Below are 10,768 nucleotides of genomic sequence, written 5' to 3' on the forward strand. Positions count from 1 at the left end.
TTATTTATGTGATACCATTTGCGGTCCTAATTATACCGTTGTATGTGAGGATGGGGTTTCTTGAACACCCGAACACATATAATGATAGATAAAGAAGTAATGCATTTATTTATCAATAGATAGAGAAGTAATGAATTTATTTGTCATTTATGTAACGATCAGTTTCATTTACTTCATTTAGTGGAAGTGACTGAAAGAGAAGAGCTTTTCTGCTGCTTTTATTCCCATCAAGAGTTATTGCATTAGAGTTCTTGCATTGAAGCTTTTGAAGGAAATACACATTTAATGATAATCTTGTTAAAGGTGACTTCTCATTTAATGAAGTGTGTACTCAATTTTAATACAACACCATACAGTAAATGTAGTGACTAAGGGATTCTTTCACCCTCCTCTCACCTTATTTAGTTATAACAATTACACATAACCAATTATGCATTATAAAAAAAGGAATAAAAATGGAAAATACCAACGACCACCAGGTTAGTATGAAATCATTACCAACAATTGGCTAGATGGTACCTAATTTGACATACATTAATTGAGAATTGAGAATAAAGATAGGTTTTTGATAAACACATCATATGATCAGTGTTTTCCCCTCTATTGTTCAACCGCGCTTGGTATTCTTTCCTCATTGTCTGGTGAAAATATGCGTACGTAAAATAAAGCGCCGGTGGCATAATAAACCTTTAGTGTCTCACTTGATGGTTTGTTGTTACCATGGTGACCAAAAACTCTCCTGAACATTGTGTAATTAAATTTTTGTTTTCTCAAGTGATTTTGGGTATTATGATTTTGCAAGTTGAAGTTGAACTTATGTAGTGTGTATATAGTGGGGAAAATATACAACACGAAATTGCGAGTTCCCTATCTCCTTGATACCATCAAGGGCTAAGTTGGTGTATCTTTGAAATATAATGGTGTTATTGTGGATAAATAAGAATACCATCATAACCTTTAGTGGTGGCAATAGCACAGTAAAGTTTGGAATTTGAAATTAATAACCCATCAATCAAGGCTTACGTGTTCCCCTAGTCTAGTTGTCTGTGAATTTGTCAGCTATTAGTAGCCTTTTCAGAAAGGCCTTCCTGTTGTATCTTGTCAAATCTTTTAAAGGGTGTGCGTTGACCAATATTTACTATTTTTTAAAATAAGAATACCAAATATCCACAGTGTTGGATGGTTTTAGAACTACAATTTTGGAGTGGCTGATTATACCAACTACTTCGTAGTTAGTATTTCGCAGTTCACATATCATGCACATTCCATGCCATGGTTCGAAATTTTTAGAGGGAATTTTCCCGCCCTTTGCTGCCGCTTCCCAATACACGTATAAAATTTATTATGACCATTTACAGTGGTGCTATGAACTTAGTATAATTGAGGTACAATTTTAGTTCCCTCGGTATCTCCTATTACTAATCTTCTTCATTTTCCACAAATTCTTTCATTTTCCTTTTGATTTTCAAAATTTAAACATCCATACCAGAACATGTCAAGGAATTCGTCCGCAAATACTGGGTTTAGGGCTCAAAGTTGTCATCCTAATCACAGACTCGTGTCGTGGGTGGAGATGATTACTTGTCCTAATTGCGAGGCCATTGTAGTAGAGATTCGTGTTTCAGACACCTCGAATAACCCTGGTCGTTTATACTACAAGTGCCGTCACTGCTCTTTTTTCAAATGGGTTGAAGAGGAGGCCATGATTCGACCTGAGAACATGGTTCCGGGGAAGCTAGTAAGGTTGGGCATGGACAAGATGGCTGCTGTTGTGGCTGAAGTCAACGGGGGTGTCCGGGTCGTTAAAAAGATGATTGCATTTTGTCTCATTGTAATATTATTTTACGTACTATGTCGTGTATGATAATAACCTGTACTAATTTTAATTATGATATGTCAATCCCAGTTATGTTAAATTTCAATATCAACAACATAAACACGAGCGTAAAATATAATTCACTAATATAAGTACCATAATGCATCAAGATGGTTCCATAATGGTACCATACTCATGTTTTACAATAATATATATTCCAAAATAAAGCACCACCACAAAGCAGATTGGTACCAAGAACTTTCTAATTGGTATTAGCAAACATGGCAATGAGGCACCATCTAAAATAAGCTCAGATGTTTTTGGAATTGTTATTCTCATTGACTGACTGTCCGAATAGTTGTTTCAGTGACCTCCTGCTAGTGGGTGATGCACCACGAGCTCCCTGCAATAGTTGAACAAATTCGTAGTGAGACAACTACTAACCACAAAAGTTGATAAGAATGCACCAATATAAATATTTTTTAATCTTACGTGGAACGAAAGGTTAACAACTTGCTGAACTATCTGTGGTACATCCGGGTGTTTCAGTGGATGGGCCATAGGTTGAACTTCACCTTTGCACCAAAGCACAACTACACCACCCGGTGAAGCTATAGGACCATACAAGTCCAACTCATAAGTCAAAGGGAGTGCTAGTTTAATAAGTACCAGATCTTCATACCTGTTACGGCTTTCTGTCACTACCATTATGGTTGGGTGGTGACGTTCATAAAGTTCATAGAAATGACGTACAAAACATGGACGGTTCATTCCCCTAGCATTCCAGCAAACAATTTTTTTCCCTTTTGGAATGATCGGTGTTGAGCTGGAGTACGATGAAGTTGGACCAGCCTTAATTTTGTGGACATGGAAACGCAGTTGCTGCTTTTGGGAATATGAAAAATACACTTGGACATGCAACACCACCGCAACAGTAGCCAATTCCATGACATGGATAGAATCAGTGAAAGAACCAACAAAGATCGGAGATGTCTTCGTTGGTACAGCATATATAGCCAAATTATCAAATTGGTATTGGGGTTTTGGATCAAATATTGGTAGTAAATTTTCAGGAATCAAGCCTTGTCCCAAGTTTTGTAATTCCCACTGAAGATAATCCCACTAACCCCTATGCATGCCATACGAATCACACAACAAAGGTAAGTGACTAGGGAAGATTTTCTCACCTGATGGTATGAGCATGAACCGTCCTATGAAAGGCTCCCAATAAACCGCAGAAGACAACAAAGAAACCCGTAACTCGACTAGTTCTATTGGATCCACGCGATCAATATCATCGTACTTCTTGTAATACACTGTTTTGTTGATATCAAAGTCTACCTCACATGTCTCTAGAGGCTTAAGATACATAACATAAGGTGGATGATACGGAATTCGTGTACTAGGAGATAATTGGGTAGATTTTAACTTACTACAAATATTTGGAGAAGTAGTCATTTTAAAAGAAATGATAGAACATATACATTTACAAGATCTGATCTACCCCATATTTATAGTCCAACATTAAATACACAATAAATGCAAGTACAACGCCATTTACTCCTATCAATTATGTCTCCTTCTTGCAAAACAGGAGAAACACCATCACAGACATATTACAACCATTTTATTTCAAACAAAACACCAACAGAACTATAAAGGTGTTTTCTATCGTGTACGATGGTATCAATACAAAACCAACCTCAATAAAAATGGAACTGTAAAGGTGGTTTCTATGTTATACGGTAATTCATCACAGCCCATTAAAAATAATATTGTTACTGTTTAATAAATCGTTTCTTAACTAACCCTTTTGACCTGAAGTACTTTCTATTGTTACTGTTTAATAAATCGTTTCTTAACTAACCCTTTTGACCTGAAGTACTTTCTATCTTTGATGGAGATGTAAAGTGAGTTGCTGATTTAGATGTATAATCAAATGAAAAAGGGAACTATCCATGGTGCAATATGAGGAGAACTGAACTAATATATCGAATAAAAAAGGGAAATATCCATGGTCCAATATATTATGGTCCAATAAGTCTATTATGGTGATGATAGTATCATGTATGGTATAGATGGTGTAATATGGTGATGGTATAATATGGTGATGATGGTATAAAATAGTACCATGTATGAGAATTTGGTACCAACTATTACTTGGATAGTATGTAATTACCTGGATATGATACCATCCTAATTGAAAAATGTACCATCTATAGTCAGTACCATCTATAGTCAGTATGGTATATGAATATCCAAAATATATATCAGAGTACCATTGACATCCTCACCTAGTTATAGTACCATTCCTACATGGATGATGTGATAAGAGGTACTATCTATGGTCAGGATGGTGTAATAAGAGGTACTATCTATGGTCAGGTGGTACCACATACATGATTCAAGTGTGTACTTAATTTCAAACATACCTACCTATGTGCTGTGATTGTCCACCAAACAACAAGTTTCTCAAAAGATACGACAACTGATCAACAATACTTTACCCCAAAAACTAAAGTATTGAACCCCCCATTTACCAACAACATACAACTACATCCAAAATACCACTTCTCCTAAACTGAATCCAACTAACAAGTAGTCAAACTACCTAACCCTCTTGTGCTTCTGTGATGAGGCCATCAAGGTCCTGTCGCCGTTCATTGCAGGCTGATCTGAGGTCTTCAATTAGCAACTTCACCCGACCAGATTTAACATCACCCCCATCCTGCATAATTCACCAATAATACCAACAATTAATATCAACACGTGTATCCATCAGAGCAAAACAAGGTTGTAGTGACAAACTAAACTAACCATCTGCCACTTAGTCCTAAAGCGGTCAGTACTGTCCTTGATGCATGCTAGCATCACCACTCCACAGCAAACACTGGAAAGGATTGATTCAGGAAGGTATGAAACACCATTAGAGGCCAATAAAATTTTTTAAAAAAACCAAACAATAAATTTTTACTTAGAAAATTAAGTAACAAAACACACATGTCTGGTTGTTGAACGAGGCCTAATGACTCAATAGGCCATGCGACAATGGATCCCTCGGGCCAAGTGTGGTCATGATACTTGACCAACACATCCACTGCATTGACCTACAAAGCAACAACATCCCCAGCACAATTCAAACTAATGTCACCCCTAAAAGCTCAGGGTATGTAATCATTATTCAAGTAAGTTTGGTTAAATATGCATACCAGTTTGGTTAAATATTCTTTGTGTTCAGCAACAGGATCAGCATACATGGAGTCAATGATCCAAACCTTTTCCTCCTTAAAGGAGAACGCGGCACACCACCAATGATCATCCTTCACCACCGGCACAAATACCTGTATAGAATATACAGTATTTCAGAACACATGGACCTTCAACTCACCACCTCCCAGAGGAGTGAAAATAAATAATGACACTAAAAAACATTTGTCAAACTAACCACAGCTAGTAGACTAGCCGCTACACCACGCAAAGGTTGCCCATGATTTTTGGCAAGGTCTGCCGGACTGTCCATGTTAGTTATCAACTTAACCTGACCAATATAACATAATTCAACACATGATTTCCATGACCAAAACAACATAATAGATGTTCTGAGATTATTGATTATTGAGATTACCCCATAAGCAGGATGCATCATGATCCGTTTGCTATGCCCTTCGTATTTTATAGCCCATTCCTTTGTGTAAATCTTTGACACAACATTAACATACTGGGTACCGACTTTCCTCTGTGGGTGAACAACATCATGGCAAGAATCAAGACAAGCGAATTCTCCATCACATTGCAACATGATTGGACCACTACAAGTGTATACAGAAATTTCAATTATACAAATAGCTAACAACATAATTTCAATTATACAAAATAGGTAAATTTCAATTTACCTATTTTCAATGATATGACAAAATAGGTAAATATACAAATAGCTAACAACATAATACATCAACATATAGGTAATCTTAAATAGTTACCTGCCGCCTTTGGAAGACCAAGATTTGCAATAATTGATGAGGGCCGTGTCTGCAGACCCTAAAGTAGCAACTTTGCGATTACCAAAAATGTAATCATCAGAGTACACCTTCTTAGATGGTTTCAATGGTCGCTTCCCAACGCTTCGGTCCCGTTCCTGGTTAGTCCCCTCTCCTGGTGCACTGCCTTTGTCCCCTTCATCAGTCACTGCCTCCCCCTTGTTCAACCCCCCTGCAGCACTGTCATTCGGAGCACCAACTGAGGGAGCTGGTTCACTCCTGTCATCCACATTATCTCCCCCCTCACCAAATTGGTCTTTCACCGCGGAGGACACTTCACCAACCACATGTCCTACCGGGTCCTCAACATTCATACCTACCACCTTCTGCAGTTCTCTGTAGGTCTCTTCAAGCCTACCCTTGCTGACTTCAGCTGACAAGTCCTCTAACGACTCAGACCTGGATCTGGAGCTAGTCACATTCAACACAGGAGATCTCTCAATCGGTGACCTCTCCTTAGGGGCTTTCCTAACAAAACCCCTGTTTGTGGCATTCAAAATGCTCTCAAATCTCTCCAGATAGGGCTTCAACGTTTTCACTACCTACAATAAATAAAGATCAACACACACATATGGCCAGTACAAACAACAACCAAGAATCAACACTAAATCTTGCAACTTGTGGAACTACCTATGCCTAAGACTGTAATTAATAGAGGTATTCATACCATCCAAAAGTAATAGAGGTATTGGCTTTTCGTATCATTAGCACCATCTATGACTAGGATGGTAATACAATTGGGTTGGGTTAAGGCACCATCTATGACTAGGATGGTAACACAATTGATACCATCTACGATTAGGATGGTATAGCCAACCAAGTATAAGCATAATGGTACATGAAAAATGTTAAGAAACAACATATGATGTTCAACAGGCCAAAACCCTGATCAGAGAGAGCAAAATATTCATAAAAGACAATACAATCAATTGGTCAGAATTAATCAAGTAGCACACAAAGTATAGAATGAGTTCATGCAATTGTAACTTGTAGGACATCATTTATCCCAAAAAATGAATTAGGGAACAAAATAAAGTAATCAGTAGAACATAATTGCAAAAATCAGGGCAGTGCAAAAATGCAATCAGTAGAACATAATTTAACCCTCACATGAATTACTATATAATAAAAACTATATAATAAACACTAAAACAAAAAAAATACACAGCTGTTAAGGACCACTAATCACTAATATCATAAGCTTGCAAAATCAATAATAACAAAATGTATACATATACGGCCAGAAATAACAAGTATATAATTAAAACAAAAGCATATATAACAAATGGAAGATTCAGAAATTTAAATGCATAAATATGTGAAGTGTGCATAGTTACAATCCATTATTGCTCAATATACTAGCAACATAATCAAATCTCGTCTACATAATTGCCAACATACCTCATTTCCAACCCTGACTTCAAACGATTCTGCAGTGTCCCTAGGCTCCCATGGATGCCTTTCCCCATACGCTACGTCAAGCAACTGACAAAGACAAGGATACAAAACAGAAGAATCAACAACAACAACTTGGAAAACTGGAATATTTGAAAACTGGAATACATAATAAATGGACTTTACTTTCAATTTTCCATAATCTAAAGATGGCAGCAAGTCCTGCTGAATAGCTGCACTTATTTTCTTCTCCGTCCAGACTTCAATTCTGGGCATTCTCCCCCAGGTAAGCGGTTGCAACGCAAGATGATCCAAATAAAAAATCTACAACAAGAACAAAACTGTACTAAGTATAATAATCAGAACTAAACAAGTATACATTTAAATAAAAACATAGACTACACATAACAGTTGAAATACACAACATTTTAAACCAAGTAAGTAACAATCTCCTCACCATCAAAAAAAGGCCACAACCACCTCCACCAGCAACAAAGCCTTTAGCATCAAATCTCTTATGAAAGTCACGCACATGACCCATCAACCTACTATGTACCATAGAGCACCAGTCATACTGACTAGCATCAGCACCAACAATGACAGCAGGCAACAAGCTAGTAGCCAAGCTCTGCCCATTAGTCGTAGGACACAGAATACAGCCCAGCACAACTATCAGAAACGCCCTCATAAAATGGTCCTTCTCCTCCTCTGTTCCAATTGGCATCAACCCTAAACAATCATACGCCCTCTGAATCGAGATATAATCTCTCCCACTAGCATTCACATCACCAAAATTCCTAACTATGTCGGTCAACTTACTCTCCATAACTGGATCCTCTACAGCCTCTGGCACGGGATTTGGACCCCGAGCAAGATCAAAAATACACCTCCATTGCTCGGGTCCTAGAGGCAACTCCATCCCATCAACACCGACAAACATACTCCTCTCATGGTCAACCCTTGTCATCAGCCAGTAACAAAACCTACGATCAATTTTTTTAAGTTTCAACTTCAACAGACCTCCAAAACCACACCTATTCAGAAGGTCAATCTTCCCTTGCTCAATTTTCAGCACAGTAATCAGGTCAGAAAATGCAGAAACACGGCAATTGTAATTTGCAGACTGTCGAATCAAAACACAAAATCCCATCAGAAACTGTAATGCACATGCACCATTAAATTACCATAAATTGCTACAATAAACTAAATTTACTTACCTTCTTGCACATCCTCAACTGCGTACTAACCACAACCCCACTCTTTTTCACCTTTTCATCGACCGATGGGCCCGGTTCTAGATCAACAATCTACAAAAACACCAAAAACAAGCAATGGGGGTTAATAAAGTCAACCATAAAATACAAACTAATCACATCACACTATTAACTTAAAATTTCACCTGATCATCTTGTTCCACAGCTAATCGTCGCCTCGGTGCAGACCTCTCCACATACTGCCTGCCCCCCCACATATTCTCTCTCTACAGCAGCAGGCCTCCTCTCCAAATATTGCCTCTCAACGACACCCGGCCTCTCTACGTACTGCCTCTCCACGGCTGGCGGCCTCTCCACATACTGCCTCTCCATGGCTGGCGGCCTCTCCACATACTGCCTCTCCACGGCCGCTGGCGGCCTCTCCACGTACTGCCTCTCCACAGCATACATCCTCTCAACGGGTGCCGGCCTCTGAACATATTGCCTCTTTGCAGCCGGGGGACGCTTCACTGTTCTAATTATCTTCTGTTTCTTAACAGGTTTACTTGTAGTAGTATTGGGCACAGGTTCTTCTTCCTCAACCACTTCCTCAACCACTTTACGCTTCTTACGCCCACTCTTGCTTTGTACGTAAACCTCTTGTACATAGTCACCAGCATCTAACTCATCATCAGGGTCAGCCTCTTCAGGCTCTTCTACATAATCATCATCATCAGTACTTGCTTCACTACCATCGTCATCCTCAAAATCATCCTCAACTACTACATCCTCAGGTACTACCTCCTCCACCACACCTTTCAATTTACGCTTATCCACTTGTTTGTTAGAAGAAGCCGCTGGTACAGTTTTCATAATGTTTTTCAAGGTACCCTGCAAAGCATACAACGGTCAATATATTATACACAGGTAATTGAACTACATCTTTATTCAATAACTTTTACAAACATTACAACAACACTAGTACACATCAAATCACATTAAATTACACTCACCCCCCAATTACGCCTGCAGCTTATTGAGGAGTCACCTGATTTCTCCAACACCATGACTAAAACAAAGCAACAATATACAATCCATTAAACACAAGAACTGAAATCACATTACAAAAAGACACACATAGACCACAACATAACAGCATGCATTTATATTGTGCCATTGCCTAGGGTTTGATTACTGTGCTCTGATGGTCTGATGGTCTGTTTTACAAATTTATCTTTTTACCTAACAATACCAAGATGTGATCTGATGGTCTTAATACAATACCAAACACACACTGAACACACAAATGGTATAAATACAATACCAACAGACAATGGTATTATTACAATACCAATTAGACACATAATGGTATTTATACAATACCAACATTGCATATACAGGCACCATTATACCCTTCTCTTCACAAAATTCGCATTTTCCCACATTATCACTGAACTGTAGTTAATCCATTTGAACTGTAATTAATCCATTTTCCCACATTATCAGTGATATCACTCTATAACTTCATAACATAACAACACGAACACACAAAAACACACAATCACGACAAACAAATCCATTTTCCAACAACACCCCCAAAATTCAACAATTATAATAACAGAAAATCATCCATTTATTTTATAAGATTCATCAATACCAACATGAAAACTTTCATCAAAATCCATTCATCAAAATCATCCATCACACAATTTTCAAACAAGTTGTGAGCCTAAAAATGAAAACTTTCATATAATCAAATTTCCCCCACAATAAAAACCAGGACAGATAACACAAAACCAAAAATCAAAATCTATAACATACCGTAAATTTCCACATATAACAAAAAATCAAAAATTAAAATCTATAAATTTACACAAATTAAAATCTAAGAAAAATACCAGTGCAAATATATAATAAAACCCTAACACTTCAACAAATGCTAAAATCCAAAATTCTTGGCCAAAATCAACAACAAACTAACCGCAAGATGGATGATCAGTGTCTTCAACCCGAGCGCTAGAATTGCCTTCAATTCCCTTCAAATGCTGCACTTTCTTCCTCGTTTCTTCGTCTCCTTGAGCAAACCTTTCACTTTCCCTCTTTCACTTTTTGGTTTTTTTTTTTTTTTAAAAAAAACAAAAAGACAACTTTTAAAGCAAAAAGACCAATGTACCCTTACTTGAGACCAAGCTGGTCTCAAGTAGGTAGAGACTTAAAAAACCCCACAATTAACAGATGTCTGGCATAACTAAAGAGAAAATCGTCTGGCAAACAATCAATTGGAGGGGGTAATATTGGAATTTTAATTAAAAAAAAAACTTGCACAA

The 10,768-nt window shown here is 37.7% G+C and overlaps 1 long non-coding RNA gene across 1 annotated transcript; it reads right to left on the minus strand.

Annotated features, from left to right (window-relative positions):
• Nucleotides 1-4,236: 4,236 nt before the first annotated feature.
• Nucleotides 4,237-4,887, minus strand: LOC145613139 (uncharacterized). The gene is made up of 3 exons (XR_014106874.1): nucleotides 4,817-4,887; nucleotides 4,634-4,706; nucleotides 4,237-4,544 (listed from the first exon to the last, which is right to left on the minus strand). It is a non-coding gene; the product is annotated as an uncharacterized LOC145613139 (long non-coding RNA).
• Nucleotides 4,888-10,768: the final 5,881 nt, after the last annotated feature.

Source organism: Chenopodium album, chromosome 25, assembly GCF_948465745.1.
Source record: "Chenopodium album chromosome 25, dcCheAlbu1.1, whole genome shotgun sequence".
Taxonomy (NCBI): domain Eukaryota; kingdom Viridiplantae; phylum Streptophyta; class Magnoliopsida; order Caryophyllales; family Amaranthaceae; genus Chenopodium; species Chenopodium album.